Raw genomic sequence first — 17461 nt, 5'->3', positions numbered from 1 at the left:
ATTAGTGGGAGTAATGAAAAAGATGTCACAAGTGGGGAGTTTCTAGGAGAAGGTTTCCAGCTCAGTGGAATTCACAAAAGAGAAGATACAGCTAGGAAGAAGCTGCAGGCTACTGTAGAAAATGAATGAAACAGAGGAGAATCGTAGAATTGTAGAGTTGGAAGGGAACCTCAGGGCCATCAAGTCCAGCCCCCTGCAATGCAGAATAATTGGGTACAGAAGGCAAACCCATCTTAAAGTCATAATCCTGAAAGATCTTAATGTGGTGCTCTTGGCCAATTTATGTCCCACTGCCTATCAGTTAAGGTAACACATTCCCTTCAAGCTCTGCAGTGTTGGCCGGCTGTCACCAGTTCGAGGAAATATTGTTGCAACAACAGTTCTAGTTGAGATTTAGTTGAGAGTGATTCCTGCACTGCAGAAGGTTGGACTAGATAACCCTCAAGGTCCCTTCCAACTTTATAATAATGGTTCAGCCAGTGTCCTGGAGCCACAGCCGAATGATTAAGGATGAGCACACTGCAGCTGAACCCATCTACATTGAAGGAGGGATAGCCAGATACCATCATTTCCTAGGAGAGGGAGGCAGACTTGTCATTGGTGTCATTTCTCCATCCTTAGTCAACCAAGTTCAGAGCTGGGAGGTCCTACCTTGTTCTTCCACATTCAGGTTCTAGGAACGGCCAGGAGTGCCTCCTCCCACCCCCACATCACCCCATCTTTGGTTGCTCCATCAGCTGAGCCACTTTCTGGGCAATGAGGTTTTGGAAGCCATCGCCTGTGCTTTTGTAGCGTCACAAGTTCTGCACGTGGCTGGCTGTGCTCGGAAAATGTTTGGAAGCTGCCTTTGGTGCACAACGTATCTTTTTATGGGAATATGGAAATGTGAACATGTGATACGTTTCAACAGTCTTGTATTTACCAGAGGCAGTTTCTATTTTTCTGGTAAAATGCCATTCCTGTTTTGTTCCTATATTCACAAACACACACCAGAGCTCCGTCCACTCCAAGGTCTCTTGTTCAATCTCTGGAAGGGATGCATATTCATTTTGACTCTAGTACGCAGGCATGTAAAATGACAATATGCTCCTACCCTTCTGCGGCACCGCTGCCTATCTGCATAGCTAATGTTGCTGAACGATTGAGTTGCAGCTGTTCTTTCCTAAGTACAACTATCCATGGTGAGATTAAATACCTTATTAAACATTTTTCATTGGGTGCACTTTTTCAGGAAACCGTTACGGTCAGCTTAATATAGCACAGGAGTTAAAGGCTCTTCAGACAATGCATAGTGGGGGAAAGAGGGAATGATGTTCGATGTGAAAATAGAATATGCATGTTAGAAGTCTGCAAGAGCAATATTATTACTTGGGAATTGTGACATATGAGGCCAGGTTTCTCTTAAATGCTTCTGGACCCAGTTCAGTGGTGATGGCCTTAACCTATACAGCTCACCCTGAACATCTTCCTATATATCCTTGGGCCTATCACCTTTCTTTAAATTAGGAGTCAATATGGAACAGGGACTTTATATTGGCGGCACCTTTATTGTGACCATTCCCCCCCATGCCAATCTTGGTTTAGTTTTAGAACATCTTATAGGACATTCCTTTTCTAAAAACAATTGTATGGTTCAATTTTAAGGTGGCAGTGATTTGGGTTATAATGCAGTGTTGTTGTGTGCAGTTGTCACAGTGGGTTGCATTCAGTGGTGCCCATGTGCAAGCAGAATGGACCTCCACTCATGCAACAGGACTTTATCTTCCTTGCCTCCCCCCCCTGCACATCCTCAAAATCTGCTCTGGAGAGATGGGGGACCCAATGGATCTGATTCTGGGGGTACATGGAGCACTTCAGGAAGGAGAAAAGGAAGAGCAATTCCCTCTGTATGAGTGGAAATTCACACGCACATAGTTTTGCTTGATTTCCCCCCTTTTTAATTTCTTTTGCAATGTCTTCAATTTTGTAAGATGTCTTTGATTTGCTTTTTTTTAAAAGGCAGAATAAAATATTTAAACCTATCAGTATTATTATACAGGAAATAAATAAAGCAGAACCAGAACAGGATTACTTTGCAGTCCCATCCCTTCTGACTTGGACATCACAATCAGAGTGGGAATTCTGAACATGCCAATGGTTTCCTCTTGTCCTGTTCTAAACAGTTTGGATAACCTAAGGATGTGGACTGGATTTTTTTTGGGAGAGGTGAAACTGGCCATTTGTACTCCTGTCTCTTGCCCTTCTCAACTGATTGAAGAGGGAGAACTGGCATCATGAGTGGCTGAGGTTCTAAATGCTTCCTTGAGGGAGGTTATGGAGGAAGCTGTTGTGAGACCTCTCTTTTAAAAAACCTGCACTGGATCGCCCCAACCTAAAAAACTATTTCCAGTCTCCAATTCACCATTCCTGGGCAAGGTAATGGAGCATGTAATGGCATCTCAGCTCCAGGTATTCCTGAAGGAAACCAATTGTCTGGATCATCAATCTTGCTTCTAGCCTGGATATGAGAGTGAAACAAGGGCGGAATACCTACCTTGGGAAATTGACAGGGGGAGCACAACCTTTTAAACCCAGAACTCTCAGTGATCTTCAAAGCAATTTGCTATGGCATCATTCTGAACCATCCCATGGAACTGGGATTAATATATATTATGTTTTGGTGACTCCAGCCATTGCTGGAGGGGAGGATTAAGAACACATTGTGCTAAGGCTCTTTCACCTGGCCAAGGTTCCATTATGTTTCCAACATCTATTGGAAACTGCTGGGTGAGTTTGTCCAGAGATTTAGTTGTGTCATCAACAGGCTGATGACACTCAACAACATCTCTCATTTTCACCTGCCCTCGAAGATGCAAAAGAAGTAAAATTTGGACCAGGTAAACAGACTGGAGCTTAAATCTGACAAACTATTGTCTGATTTGAGGCTCTACTGATCCAGATGCAGGGATTCAGCTTGATTGGGGTTCACAGTTTGGGAATGCTCCTGGGTCCAGCATTATCCTAGAATAGTGGCCTTGGGTAGTTTTCAGGATCTTCTCCTGATGTCCCAGCGAAGTCCCTTCTTGGGGAAATCAGACCTTTTCATGGTATATGTAAAATTCTGTATATAGGGCTCTCTTTAAAAGATGTCCAGAAATGTTTCCAGATTATTGAGTGGTGCTGGATTACTGTGTAGTGTAAAGCATTATTTACAACAGGGCTGTTTCAGCTATACTGGTTGCTACTAATTTGCTTCCAGGGCCAAGCCAGATGGTTGGTTTTAAGCTTTAAGGCTCTAAAAGGTCTACCTCTTTCCATATGAACGTGCTCAGGTGCTTCACTCAAGAACTGAAACCCAACCACACACCCACACGCACTGTCTGAAGTATGGTAAGTGGAAGCCTAAGACACAGTTTTATTGATGCAGTGCCTGGGTCTCAGAAAGTCCTTCCCAAAAAGGAGGCCCCTGTGGTAGGACATCTGCCTTGAATGCATAAGATCCATGATTTAATTCACCAGCATCTCGAGGTGGGACTGGGAAAGACACCTGTCTGAAACTGTGACAGCTGCTACCAGTCAGGGTAGACCACATATGGGAGACCTGTGGCCCTCCAGATGAACTCCCATCAGCTCCAACCAGCCTAGGCAATAGTAAGGAAATATGGGGGTTGGAGTCCAACAACATCTGGAGTGCCATGTGATGTAGACAACACTAAGCTGGATGGACTAATGGTTTGACTCAGGAGAAAGCAGATTTCTATGTTCCCTTGAAAAGTGGCCAGATCTGTGCTGTTGGAAATGGTCCTTTTGTTGGCTTTTCTTTTACAACTTACTTTTCAATGGATTGCTTTTAATGTTTGCTACTGCAAGCCTGGGGTCCACAATGGTGTCCATGGGCAGAGTGGCTGCCAAGTTTCCCTGCCCTCCTATTTTTTTATTTTTAAATGGGGTTGGAAATTTTGCTGCATTTTTGCCTGTGCTTCTTTAGAGAGATGCATTCCCTGTTTGTTGGGCGGGGAGGCTTGGAGGACCACCAGTTTTCTTCTGTGAAATTGACATTTTGTGCTACCCATAGCAGTTTCTTAAATTTCCAAATGTACCCAGTGGCCCAAAAAGGTTGAGGACGCCTGTTGTAAGCCATCTTGAGGATCCATGGTGGAAAGGTGGGGTGGAAATATTAAGTGGCAGAATATAAATATTTGACTCAAAATAATGAATGGATATCAGACTGGTCACCCCTCCCAAGTAACTTCAAAGTTGGTAGCAAAAGTTACCAATGCAAGCTTAAATTAAAGATCAAGAGCTGACATTTGGAATCCTCATTCTATTATGCCCTTTTGTATCTATATGATCTATATATAATTTGATCTATTTAAAGAAATCTCATATGCTATCCATCTCACTTCAAAAGGTTAAATCAAATGTAACCTTATAGGAGACTGCAGTGCAACCCACAGCAGCTACAGAGATTAATATAAAGGGCACCAGAAACCAGAGGCTGGAAATAACCGAAAATAATTGTTAGGAGTCATCTGGGCACAAACTTTTCAATCAAAGAATGGACTGTGGGGGGGGGGGATAAATGGGTCATAATAGGCAACTTTCTGCTTACTAGCCACAAGTCTCAAAAAATGAGAAGAAGCTTATCAGAGCATTCAGAAGAAAGAACGGTCAGGTCATATATGATGAGGATAGTGCTAGAAGTTATGAGGAAAGACAGAATTTGCAACCATGGATTTCCTTAACTCTAATGTGGATTGGCTCCCCTTTTTTGGCCCATGGAAGAAGTACACAAGAGAGGAGAGACAGAGAGAGAGAGAGAGAGAGAGAGAGAGAGAGAGAGAGAGCGCAATCAAGTATAAAGAATGTTTATTTCAAGCCTAACTTTGTGGTGGAAGGAGGCTCACTCTGTGGAAACATGTGCATAGAGACATGAGGGAGCTGCTTATTCTTTCCCTTATTTGTGAATTCTCTGGCAAATGGTCCCATGCTGTCATTCACTACCCAACCCCAGTCATGTTCCAAAAGTAGACTGAGAAGCCAGTCTGAGAAGAAAGCAGGAATGGGGCAAGGTTTCTACCTGAGAAGAATCAACAGCTGTAGGAGGAGCAGGCTTACCAAACCCTTCCCATAAATCTGCCCCCTGCCCTTGCGTTCTCATTACATTGGTTTGGATACACAAGTTCACCAAGATAATTGCTATTTCTGGCCTCAGGGATCAGTTGTAATTTTGTGCATCGCAAGAGAGAAATGGATTCAAACTAATCCACTAAGGCAACTTAGGCTTGCACAGATATAACATTATGCTGGTGTTCTTGTTAGGGACATTGACTGCAGCTCCCCAGGAAGTATACAAGCAATGCCCTTTCAATATGTGTTTGACTGCAAACACACACACATCACACTGAACCCAGAAGTGACCTGAAAATGTTTGTTAAGGAGGCTGGGGTTTGTAGTTATAAAGAGAAGTAAACTACACTTTGAAGGGCACTTTGGACGAAGCCATGTGATTTAAATGTATGGTATGTATGTGGACCATAGAACCAGAGATAACTCAAGACATTTGATTCCTCAAACAAAAAAGAATTCAAATGTTGTTCAATAAGAAATTAAATAATTTCTACGTTGCTGACCAGGGCAGTGCATGCCTAAAATAACCTAATGTGCAATCCTATTCATGTTTCCTCTGAAGTGAATTCTGCTGTTTTCATCCAGATTTCATCGAGACCAGAGAAGTGCTTTACTGTCATTTAAAGCTGTTTTGATTGGATTTTATAGATTTATATTTTATGGTCCTATCTATGGTGGTGTGATCATTTTTTGCTTTAGTTTGTACACCACCCTGTACATAAGTGCTGAAGGGAGACTGTAAAATGTTTTAATAATAATAATAATAATAAATTTTATTTATATCCCGCCCTCCCCAGCCGAAGCCGGGCTCAGGGCGGCTAACAACAATAAAATAGTACAACATTCTAAAATCATTCCATTATAAAATTAATTCATTAATTAAAATTAAAATTAATTCATTGATTTAATAAATAGAGAATATAATATAATAAATGTGCTAGGGTTGCAGCCCCAAGTGACATTAGAGGTTTCGCCTGAACCTCTCTCACTGTACACATGTCATGTGTGAGTGCTGTTAATATAAGATAGTCTTCTTCTTTTTCTTTGGCAATCACTCGTAGCCAAGTAAGATTGTCTTCTATAAACAGGGTTTTAACAGTGAGTCCATAAGTGACTGTGGAGGCCAATTCTGGATCCACATGACCTTCCACCGTGGGGTCATAAGATAGTACAGTCCAAGGAGTCAGATGTCCAGCCTAGGAGATGTCATTTTTTTATGTTCCTGTTATCAAACAACCCAATTTCAGTTTCATGTGTGAAAATGCCCTTACTCTGGAGTCATTCCATTGTATAGAATCACACAAATTTAATAACTAATAATAATAATAATCCCACTAAAATCAGCCTTCCCTTTGGGAGGCCCATAGGAGCATTGAAAACTGCCTTCTACTGAGTCAGGCCATGGGTCCAGCTAGCTCAGTAAAGTGGTACCTCGGGTTACAAACAACTTGGGTTACAAACACTTCAGGTAACGGACTCCGCTAACCCAGAAGTAATACCTCGGGTTAAGAACTTTACCTCAGGATGAGAACAGAAATCGTACGGTGGCAGCCCAGTGGCAGTGGAAGGCCCCGTTAGCTAAAGTGGTACCTCAGGTTAAGAACAGTTTCAGGTTAAGAACAGACCTCCAGAACAAATAAAGTTCATAACCAGAGGTACCACTGTATTGTCTACACTAGCTGACAGCGACTCTCCAGGATTTCAGACAGGAGCTTTCCCCCAGCCTATCTGGAGAAACCAGGGTGGGTAAAAATCAATGGTTTAAAAAAATATGGATGTTTAATTTAAATCGGATTTTTTAAAAAAATAATGATGATGATATTTTAAAATAAAATGCTTTTGGAGGAAAAATCTTTCTAAAAATAGTTTTCCATTTAAGTTACATTATAGTCCAAAGGCTATTCATCAGGAAATAAGGCTCTGTTTTAAGTTTTTCATGTGTGCTATATCTCAGTCTAAGTTTTTTTTTAAAAAAAAATGTTTAACCACATCAGTTAACAAACATGGATACATATGCTATAATGCTATTGCTTTAGTTAAATAAATTGTTTAAATTGTTATTAAGGAAATGGGTTTTTTTCTCCTTCCAATAAAGTACAGCAGAAAAGTTGTCCAAATATAAACAGTTAACTTATTAAACCTCACAATAATTTCATAATTATCAGTCTATGTATTTCTTATAGTATAACCAGATCAGTAATTTTTTATAGAACTGTAAAAACGTCTCTGAAAATTTATGGTTCCAAAAATGAAACCTTCATTTGGTTGTAAATATTAAGATTATACCAGCAAAAATGAGTCTTTCTGTAAAAAAAAAAAAAAAAAGATTTAAATCAAGTTTTACTGACTAGTGATTTAAATTGTTATTTAAATCAAATCCACCCTGGAAGAAACCAAGGGTTGAACCTGGAGCCTTCTGCATGCAGTTGATGCTCTACCATTGAGCTCCAGCCCTTTCCCAAATGGTACCTGGTATCTTCCTTCGATCTCCCACGGTTAAGGACTCTGCTCAAACCTCCATTTATTCAAAGCCTGCTTAGTTCCCCAAGCCATAAAATCCTTGCTTTCCCAAATCGCCCTTGCACCTTTTCATCATTCAAGGCAATAAACATCAAGCAGCTCCTGCTGGAATTCCTCTCCAGCTAGATTTATTTCATGCCTTACATGAAATAGGCACAGGATCAGGGCTGACCTGCCGGCGTTCGGCCGGTTTGCAGCTGAATAAGCAAAAAAGTCTTTTTCTTTCTGCCTGTTAGGCCAATTACATTGATTTTCACTGACTGCAGCCATCACTGATTTTCACAAACAGAAAGGGGAGGGAATCGATGCATTTGATTTGCTCAGGTAGCTGCTGTCCATACAGACTCGAGCCTCTTCTCTTCAAAGTTGTCCATTCCGCCTGCCCCTATTTTAACTATGTCTTTCTTACCTGACTTCAGACTTGTGTGACTGGTTAGCTGTGCAGAAGGCCAATCCCATTATTGGCTGTCTTCAGCTATTCAACAGTTTTCTAAAGATATCTTACCTTGGGGAGGAAATGGGTAATTAGCCAGAACATGTGAAGGTGACTTCTTGGAGCCCAGCCCTTCTCACAAAAGAGCAGGGAATAAAATTTTATTCATGCCTCTAAGAGGCATACTTTCAAGTTCAAATGGAGGTGGAGAGCCAGCAGGAGAAAGTTATGTGGTGCCATTAGCACTGCAAAAGCGCCTGTGGTGACAGGTGGACTTTATAAAGGCAAACACGTCATGAATTTCTAAAGGGATATTAACTGTGCTAGAAGGATGTGAAGATGTTTGCCTAATGCAGTTCAGCATACACTGAAGTCAGAAGTCCTTAAGAACATAGAAGATCCTGCTGGACCAATGTAGTCCAGGATCCTGTTCTCATATCGGCCAACCAGGAGTCTGTGGGAAACCCACAAGCGAGGCCTAAACCCCACTGTGCTCCCCCAACTTCTGAGGAGCTGGCTTACCAGTTGCTTGGAGTTTAGTTGATTCCAAGCAACTGGTATCTTTCCTGCAGGTAGAACATTTCCGCACAGTACACTGGATATTAGTAGAAATCAAACCTTGGATCTGCCCACAGGATAATATAGTTTTGCACCATAAGCTTGTGTCTGGTACATAAGGGCTTGATGGTTACAATTATGGGAATCTTAAGTAGATTTAATTCATTTATTTAAAGAAATCATCTTCTTTTCCTGCTGCTACTGTACAGTGCACTGCAGGGAATACCAGAAGCCCCAGTAACCTTGGTACACTCCTGTACTGGCTATATGGTTACACATCCAGGAACTAGGAATATCGCTTGTCTCCAAGCAGGGAGAATAGAAATAGGGGAGGCCAGAGCCAATGAGAAGCAGGACTTCTACACCCAAAGGTCCCTGGCAGGAACCTCAGCAGATTTATAGACATCAGCTGTGAGTAGCAAAGTCTGCTGAAGGACCATTGCTCAGTGGTAGAGCAGCACATGCTTGCCTTAATAAAGGCTTTCGGAATCACTGGCCAGTCCAACTAGGAACCTGACTGCCATATTCTGGACCAGCAACGGTTGCTGAACCCTTTTCAAAGACAGGTCTGTGTAAAGTGTGTTACAGTAACCCAGTCTAGAAGTTACCAAGGCAAGTAACATGGTGGCCAAGTCTCTTTATTGTTGTTGTCATCCATCTGTCTCGCGAGACAGTGGAGTGCACCACCAGGGGTGAAGTCAAACTGCTGTGTTAGCAACCCCAGGGAGGTTGCCTTGGCCATGTGTATGGAGCTCCTGGGCTGCCCAGATGACAAGACCCCCATCTCAGCCTCGCTGATGTGGTCCCTAGGAAAGCAGAGCAATACAGCCTGTTCACTGAGATGCTTGGGAGAGACCCTCCTAGTCATGTCATGCCTGGAGGAGACGTGTCTAGCGGCCACTCAATGAAGGGTCTTCTCTGCAGTGGGCACCATGCTGTGGAAGATATGCAGTGGGCACCAAGGGTAATTGGTTAAAACATGCCTATGCCTGACTGCCCCCTTCATGGATCACTGCCTTGCCGTGGCGAAGGGGCTTGAATAACTCGGAGAAGCTATGAGCTATGCCGTGCAGGGCCACCCAAGATGGACAGGTCATAGTGGAGAGTTTTCACCAAACGTGATCCACCTGGAGCAGGAACCGGCAAGCCACTCCAGTATCCCTGCCAAGAAAACTCCATGGACAAAGACAAAAGGCACATAAAAGTTATGACGCTGGAAGATGAGCCCCTCAGGTCGGAAGGCATCCAACATGCTACTGAGGAAGAGCGGAGGACAAGTACAAGTAGATTCAGAGCTGATGAAGCGGCTGGGCCAAAGCCGAAAGGACGCTCAGTTGCGGATATGCCTGGAAGCGAAAGGAAAGTCCAATGCTGTAAAGAAAAATATTGCATAGGAACCTGGAATGTAAGAACCATGAACCTTGGTAAGTTGGATGTGGTCAAAAATGAGATGGCAAGAATAAATATTGACATCCTGGGCATCAGTGAACTAAAATGGATGGGAATGGGCGAATTCAGTTTGGATGACCATCATATCTACTACTCTGGGCAAGAATCCCGTAAAAGAAATGGAGTGGCCCTCATAGTCAACAAAAGAGTGGCAAAAGCTGTATTGGGATGTGTCAGGGAACTGACATCAGAGCGGGAGACGAAGGGGAGGCTCCTGGATGATGCTGGAGAAGGACCCAGCAGCAGGGGGAGAGGCGACTCAGTGGAGGGGGAAGCATTTAAGCGCAACACCAGGAACAAAAGTGAGCAGATGGGAAAATCGGAGAGAGGGCTCACGGACTCTTCACTGGAACTCAGTGAGGAGGGGACAGGTCCCCCGCTACCCACGCCCACCCTGCGCAGAAGGCTCCCGCGCAGTGAGAGGCGGAGGAGATTGGGTGTCAAACAACTCTTATGTTGGAAGAGATTCAAGAAACGCCCACTGACGGATTCTGCTAGTGACTGAGACAGTCATGATCAGAAGGGGCTGTGCAGTCAGAAAGGTTTAACAAGGCAAATCAGCCTAGAGAGGCACCAGTTTACGCACGAGTAACTCATACTCATTACAGGATGCAATCTCAAAAATGATAGAATGATCTCGATACGAATCCAAGGCAGACCTTTTAACATCACAATAATCCAAGTTTATGCACCAACTACTGGTGCTGAAGAAACTGAAATTGACCAATTCTATGAAGATTTGCAACACCTTATAGAAGTGACACCAAAGAAGGATGTTCTTCTCATTATAGGGGATTGGAATGCTAAAGTAGGGAGTCAAGAGATAAAAGGAACAACTGGCAAGTTTGGCCTTGGAGTTCAAAACGAAGCAGGGCAAAGGTTCTGCCAAGAGAACAAGCTGGTCATCACAAACACTCTTTTCCAACAACACAAGAGACAACTCTACACATGGACATCACCAGATGGGCAGCATCGAAATCAGATTGATTATATTCTCTGCAGCCAAAGATGGAGAAGCTCTATACAGTCAGCAAAAACAAGACCTGGAGCGGACTGTGGCTCAGATCACCAGCTTCTTATAGCAAAATTCAAGCTTAAACTGAAGAAAGTAGGAAAAACCACTGGGCCGGTAAGATACAATCTAAGTCAAATCCCTTATGAATACACAGTGGAAGTGAGGAACAGATTTAAGGATTTAGATTTGGTGGACAGAGTGCCTGAAGAACTATGGGTGGAGGCTCACAACATTATACAGGAGGCAGCAACGAAAACCATCCCAATGAAAAGGAAATGCAAGAAAGCAAAGTGGCTGTCCAACGAGGCCTTACAAATAGCGGAGGAGAGAAGGCAAGCAAAATGCGAGGGAGATAGTGAAAGATACAGGAAATTGAATGCAGATTTCCAAAAAATAGCAAGGAGAGACAAGAAGGCCTTCTTAAATGAACAATGCAAAGAAATAGAGGAAAACAACAGTATGGGAAGAACCAGAGATCTGTTCAAGAAAATTGGAGATATGAAAGGGACATTTTGTACAAAGATTACCATAATAAAGGACAAAAGTGGTAAGGACCTAACAGAAGCAGAAGACATCAAGAAGAGGTGGCAAGAATACACAGAGGAATTATACCAGAAAGATATGGATGGCTCGTACACCCCAGGTAGTGTGGTTGCTGACCTTGAGCCAGACATCCTGGAGTGTGAAGTCAAATGGGCCTTAGAAAGCACTGCAAATAACAAGGCCAGTGGAAGTGATGGTATTCCAGCTGAACTACTTAAAATTTTAAAAGATGATGCTGTTAAGGTGCTACACTCAATATGCCAGCAAGTTTGGAAAACTCAGCAGTGGCCAGAGGATTGGAGAAGATCAGTCTACATCCCAATCCCAAAGAAGGGCAGTGCCAAATAATGCTCCAACTACCGCACAATTGCACTCATTTCACACGCTACCAAGGTTATGCTTAAAATTCTACAAGCAAGGCTCAAGCAGTATATGGACCGAGAACTCCCAGAAGTGCAAGCTGGATTTAGAAGAGGCAGAGGAACCAGAGACCAAATTGCAAACATGTGCTGGATTATGGAGAAAGCTAGAGAGTTCCAGAAAGACATCTACTTTTGCTTCATTGACTATGCAAAAGCCTTTGACTGTGTTGACCACAGCAAGCTATGGCAAGTTCTTAAAGAAATGGGAGTGCCTGACCACCTCATCTGTCTTCTGAGAAATCTCTATGTGGGACAAGAAGCTACAGTTAGAACTGGATATGGAACAACTGATTGGTTCAAAATTGGGAAAGGAGTACGGTAAGGCTGTATATTGTCTCCTTGCTTATTTAACTTATATGCAGAATTCATCATGCGAAAGGCTGGGCTGGATGAATCCCAAGCCGGAATTAAGATTGCCGGAAGAAATATCAACAACCTCAGATATGCAGATGACACAACCTTGATGGCAGAAAGTGAGGAGGAATTAAAGAACCTTTTAATGAGGGTGAAAGAGGAGAGTGCAAAATATGGTCTGAAGCTCAACATCAAAAAAACGAAGATCATGGCCACTGGGCCCATCACCTCCTGGCAAATAGAAGGGGAAGAAATGGAGGCAGTGAGAGATTTTACTTTCTTGGGCTCCATGATCACTGCAGATGGTGACAGCAGTCACGAAATTAAAAGATGCCTGCTCCTTGGGAGAAAGGCGATGGCAAACCTAGACAGCATCTTAAAAAGCAGAGACATCACCTTGCCAACAAAGGTCCGTATAGTTAAAGCCATGGTTTTCCCAGTAGTGATGTATGGAAGCGAGAGCTGGACCATAAAGAAGGCTGATCGCCGAAGAATTGATGCTTTTGAATTATGGTGCTGGAGGAGACTCTTGAGAGTCCCATGGACTGCAAGAAGATCAAACGCATCCATTCTTAAGGAAATTAGCCCTGAGTGCTCTGGAAGGACAGATCGTGAAGCTGAGGCTCCAATACTTTGGCCACCTCATGAGAAGAGAAGACTCCCTGGAAAAGACCCTGATGTTGGGAAAGATGGAGGGCACAAGGTGAAGGGGACGACAGAGGACGAAATGGTTGGACAGTGTTCTCGAAGCTACAAACATGAGTCTGACCAAACTGCGGGAGACAGTGGAAGACAGAAGTGCCTGGCGTGCTCTGGTCCATGGGGTCACGAAGAGTCGGACACGACTAAACGACTAAACAAAAACAACAACATGCCTGACTGCATTCTGAAGCTTTTTCTAGTACCACCTCTGTAGGAAATTCTGGTATTTGTGCTTTTAGGGTCTTCCTGTTTTGTTGTATTAATTCCATTCTGTAAGCTGCCTTGTTGTTTTATAATGAAAGACAGTTTATAAATGTATGAATACTGTAAATAAGCTGGCACCTTTGTTCCTAGAATATCTGGAGCAAATTCCATTAAACTCCAGCTGTTCAATTACCACCTTGCTCCACATTTATAAACCTATCTCCAGTTTTGGGAAAGTCCTCTGTTGTGCACATTCAAGGCTGCTTTCACGATGGTTTTCAACACACCTCTAGCTGAGGGCAAATTTCCAAAAATAGGCAGTAATTCTAAGCACCATTGATTTGCATTAAGAGAAAAGATCAGCTGCTTCTGTCTGCGGTTATGTATTAGTTACTAGTGAGCACACATATAATGGCTTCTGCACACACCTTCACTTTATTATCGGTGTCTGACTCACTGCTTCAGGTCATCCCAAGTAAGAAAAGCACTAAATAAAAACCATAAATCCTAATCCTAACAATTAATTTGGTCAAGGGCAGTGAAATTGGTTTATGACCTGCCATTCCTCAAGCACATTGAAAATGCAAATGAAGGAAGGGACCGGGAGCTTTTATCGCCTTCTTTGTTTGCGAAAAGGGCTTCTTTTCTCACGCGAAGCCCAGGAGGGCAGATGGCAAAGGGAAGCCATTGGTCAGACAAAGGAAACCAGGGCTACCACCTATTGTCCAGGGAAAGGGTCTGGCTTGGCTTGGCCTGGCGACAACACAGGGGAGCTGTTAAGACATGAGACAGTGAAGCAAATGTCATTCTCAATAGCACGGGCAAGACAAGTTTCCATTAAATTAGAGGGCAAGCCCATAAAGTCTGCAGTACTGTCTGGGTTTGCAGCTGGATGGGACACCCCTATGAACAACAGGGATCTCTAATAGGGTCAGCACCATTTGTGTGCTCTTGCTTTCTCTCTCTCTCTCTCTCTCTCTCTCTCTCTCTCACACACACACACACGTCCTTCTCTTCTTTGGCACAGGAAGAAAGCTAAATACTATACTAGGTTTCAGATGGGGTACAGTCTCTGCTGTACCTGGAGATGCCAGGAATTTAACTGACTTTACCCCAGTTGACATCTGTATTGGGTGGGTAGTGATTCCATGCAAGCACTGTTATTGTCTTAAACTATGCATGTGCAATTGTATTAGTGTCTTTTATATTTGTAACTGTTTTATATGCATTTTTATTGTGAGTTGCTTCAGGTTGCCTCATGGGAAGTGATTTATAAATGAAATAAACAAATAATCTGGGACACTTGGCATGCAAAGTAGACGCTCTACCGCTGAGCTATGACTCTTCCCGCAAAAAGAATTTATTTGTTACACGATTTGTATCTCTGTTCTCCTCGGGGTTGCTCAGGCAGAATATATTGGATTAGAACACCATTCCCTAGCATTTCTGTGGAATATGTGAATGTTCGAGGAACTTCATATACGTGATTACAGCCCTGTAAAGGAAATTAGTATCATTATCTCCTTATTTTCAGATGGAGAGGGAAAGAGAGGCTGGCTTCCCTAAGGTCATCCTATGGATTCTTTCTTGATGGTGGGGCTTGAACCTGAGATGTTTCCACTCATATCTTTAGCCACTGAGCTATGCCAGTTATCTCGCTTTATCCTCACAACAGTCTTGTGAGGTTGTTTGATAGGGCTGCTCAGTAAGTTTCCTGGCTGGGTTCAGATCTAAGACCAACACCCTATCCATGACATCTCTAAGGGCTCCTTCGTTCAACTCATTTCTTGTGCTGGCTTTGTTTTTGTTTTCCATTCTGTCACATTGTGGCCTGCAATCTTCAGGAACTGAAAAAAGAATCTGTGAGGGCTCAAATGGGGGAGGCATGGAGACTGGGTCTACTCGCAACATCCTCACATGCATTGGGCAAACCCATGTCACAGCTGGAGAGGATGGATGGATTGCATTTATATCCTGCCTTTCCCTTCAAGGAGCTCAAGGCAGCATACATGGTTCTCCCTCTCCTCACTCAATCCCCACAGCAACCCTGTGAGCCATGTTAGACTGAACTGGCCCAAGGTAACCCAGTGAGCTGCATGGCTGAATGGGGATTTGAACCCTGATCTCCCAGATCCTAATTGGACACTGACCACTATACCACACTGGCTCTGGTATGACATGCCTGAAATCATTCCTTATATTAGAAGCATAGCTTAAGGCTGAAAATGTGTATATTTGGAACATTTCAAATTAGATCCCGTTAACAGATGTTTTAAAAAATTCTCATGTTTTTTGGGAAGCATCTTCCAGATGCTGCTTGTTTTCTTTTTTAAATACTATGCAATGTGGATATTTGTTTTAAAGTTTTTTTAAAAAAAAAATCCTGATGATTAAAAAGAAAAATTTCCCAGATGTTTATTATTTCCTATTTTTAAAAAATAATGTGCAACATGAACATTTGTTCATTGATTTGTATATGATTTAACTACTATTCTTTTGGAGGATGAAATATTGCAGGGTATATTCTGGCCATCTACTCTAGGAGTATAATCTGGACTATTGACTGAGGATCTCAAGCCCAGCTTTGTGAGACTTCAAGCAATAGTTTTCACTGTTCTGCTGCCTGAAGCCATCAGAACTTGAACCCAGAACCTCATGCATGCAGGCTTGCACTCTCTTCCTGAGACATCATGCTAGTTTCAAATAATAGTGGAAACTTTAAAAAAAAATGAGCAAGTAACATATTTTGAAAATGAAATTAGTATGGTCTGATGGAGAATTTTGCAAAGGTCTGATAGCTGAGGAACACTGTGTTTTACCTGATAAAATATTGAAGGCACACTCCCCTGTTATACCTGTAAAGGTCTACCTGAAGAATATTTAAAAGTAAGAATATAAAAGCCATACTAGATTATTTATTTACTTAATTTATTTTACCTATTTCATATACTGTAGCACTTTCATTCTTATAAAAAAATATAGGTTTCTTAAAAAAAATCAAAACAAATTTGACAATACAACAACAAAGCGATCAAACAAAAAGTAGAACATCTGAAAACATAATAAAAATCCACAACATATGACAGCATGAAAATCCACAAATCAGAGGTAACCTGGTCAACCCAGGTGCATAAAAATGTCTTGAAGTGGCAATGGAAACTCATCAGAGATGCAGTTCTCCAAGCCACTAGAAGAAGAGAGCTCCATCAGATCAAAGGTTCATCATCCAGCACCCTGCTTTGCACAATGGCAAACCCAATGCCCATGAACACACAATAGCTCTCCCTCCATTTCTCCCAGCAACTGCAGTTCAGTGCTTTACAGTTTCCTGGAGTTTCCATGTAGCCTGCAGTACCAACACACACTCTCTGACAGTAATAAGGACATAAGAAGAGCCTGCTGGATCAGGCCAATAGCTCATCTAGTCCAGCCAAAGCAGATGCATGGATGATAAGCCACACACTCTCAACTTTGATTGCCCCTTTATCCTGTTCTAGAGAGGAGGAGGCAAGTGGGACAAGGGTTAGGGCACAGAGCAGAACCATGGACAGCTCCACATGGAGCTGAGGGAAATTTGAGATGGATACAGCAGCAAGCGGGACGCGGGTGGCGCTGTGGGTAAAACCTCAGTGCCTAGGACTTGCTGATCACAAGGTTGGCGGTTCGAATCCCCGCGGCGGGGTGAGCTCCCGTCGTTCGGTCCCAGCTCCTGCCCACCTAGCAGTTCAAAAGCACCCCTAAGTGCAAGTAGATAAATAGGTGCTGCTTTATAGCCGGAAGGTAAACAGCGTTTCCGTGTGCAGCGCTGGTGCTGGCTCACCAGATGCCGCTTCGTCACGCTGGCCACGTGACCCGGAAGTATCTCCAGACAGCGCTGGCTCCCGGCCTCTTGAGCGAGATGAGCGCGCAACCCTAGAGTCGGACACGACTGGCCCGTACGGGCAGGGGTACCTTTACCTTTACAGCAGCAAGCAAGCTAGGATGCTGCTCCAGGAAAGGTCTGGAGACAATCAGAACTTCAAATGAGCTGTAGAGGTAGGTCAAGGTTTCCTGCTTCACACCCTCTGGGAAAGTTATCAGTGCTTGATTCTTCAGGCAGTGACGGGGATGGGGGCTCCTGTTCTACTGAGAGTTTGTAGGCAGTCTTCAGAT

At 43.1% G+C, this 17461-nt stretch overlaps 1 protein-coding gene across 2 annotated transcripts in view; it reads left to right on the top strand.

Annotated features, from left to right (window-relative positions):
- Positions 1 to 17461, top strand: part of GLRA1 (glycine receptor alpha 1) — a 93420-nt gene that overhangs the window by 50353 nt on the left and 25606 nt on the right. The gene's annotated exons all lie outside the window — the stretch shown is intronic.

The sequence above is a fragment of the Podarcis pityusensis genome (assembly GCF_964106645.2).
Source record: "Podarcis pityusensis genome assembly, chromosome: 2".
Classification (NCBI taxonomy): Eukaryota; Metazoa; Chordata; class Lepidosauria; order Squamata; family Lacertidae; genus Podarcis; species Podarcis pityusensis.
This window is presented reverse-complemented; position numbering and strand designations above follow the sequence as displayed.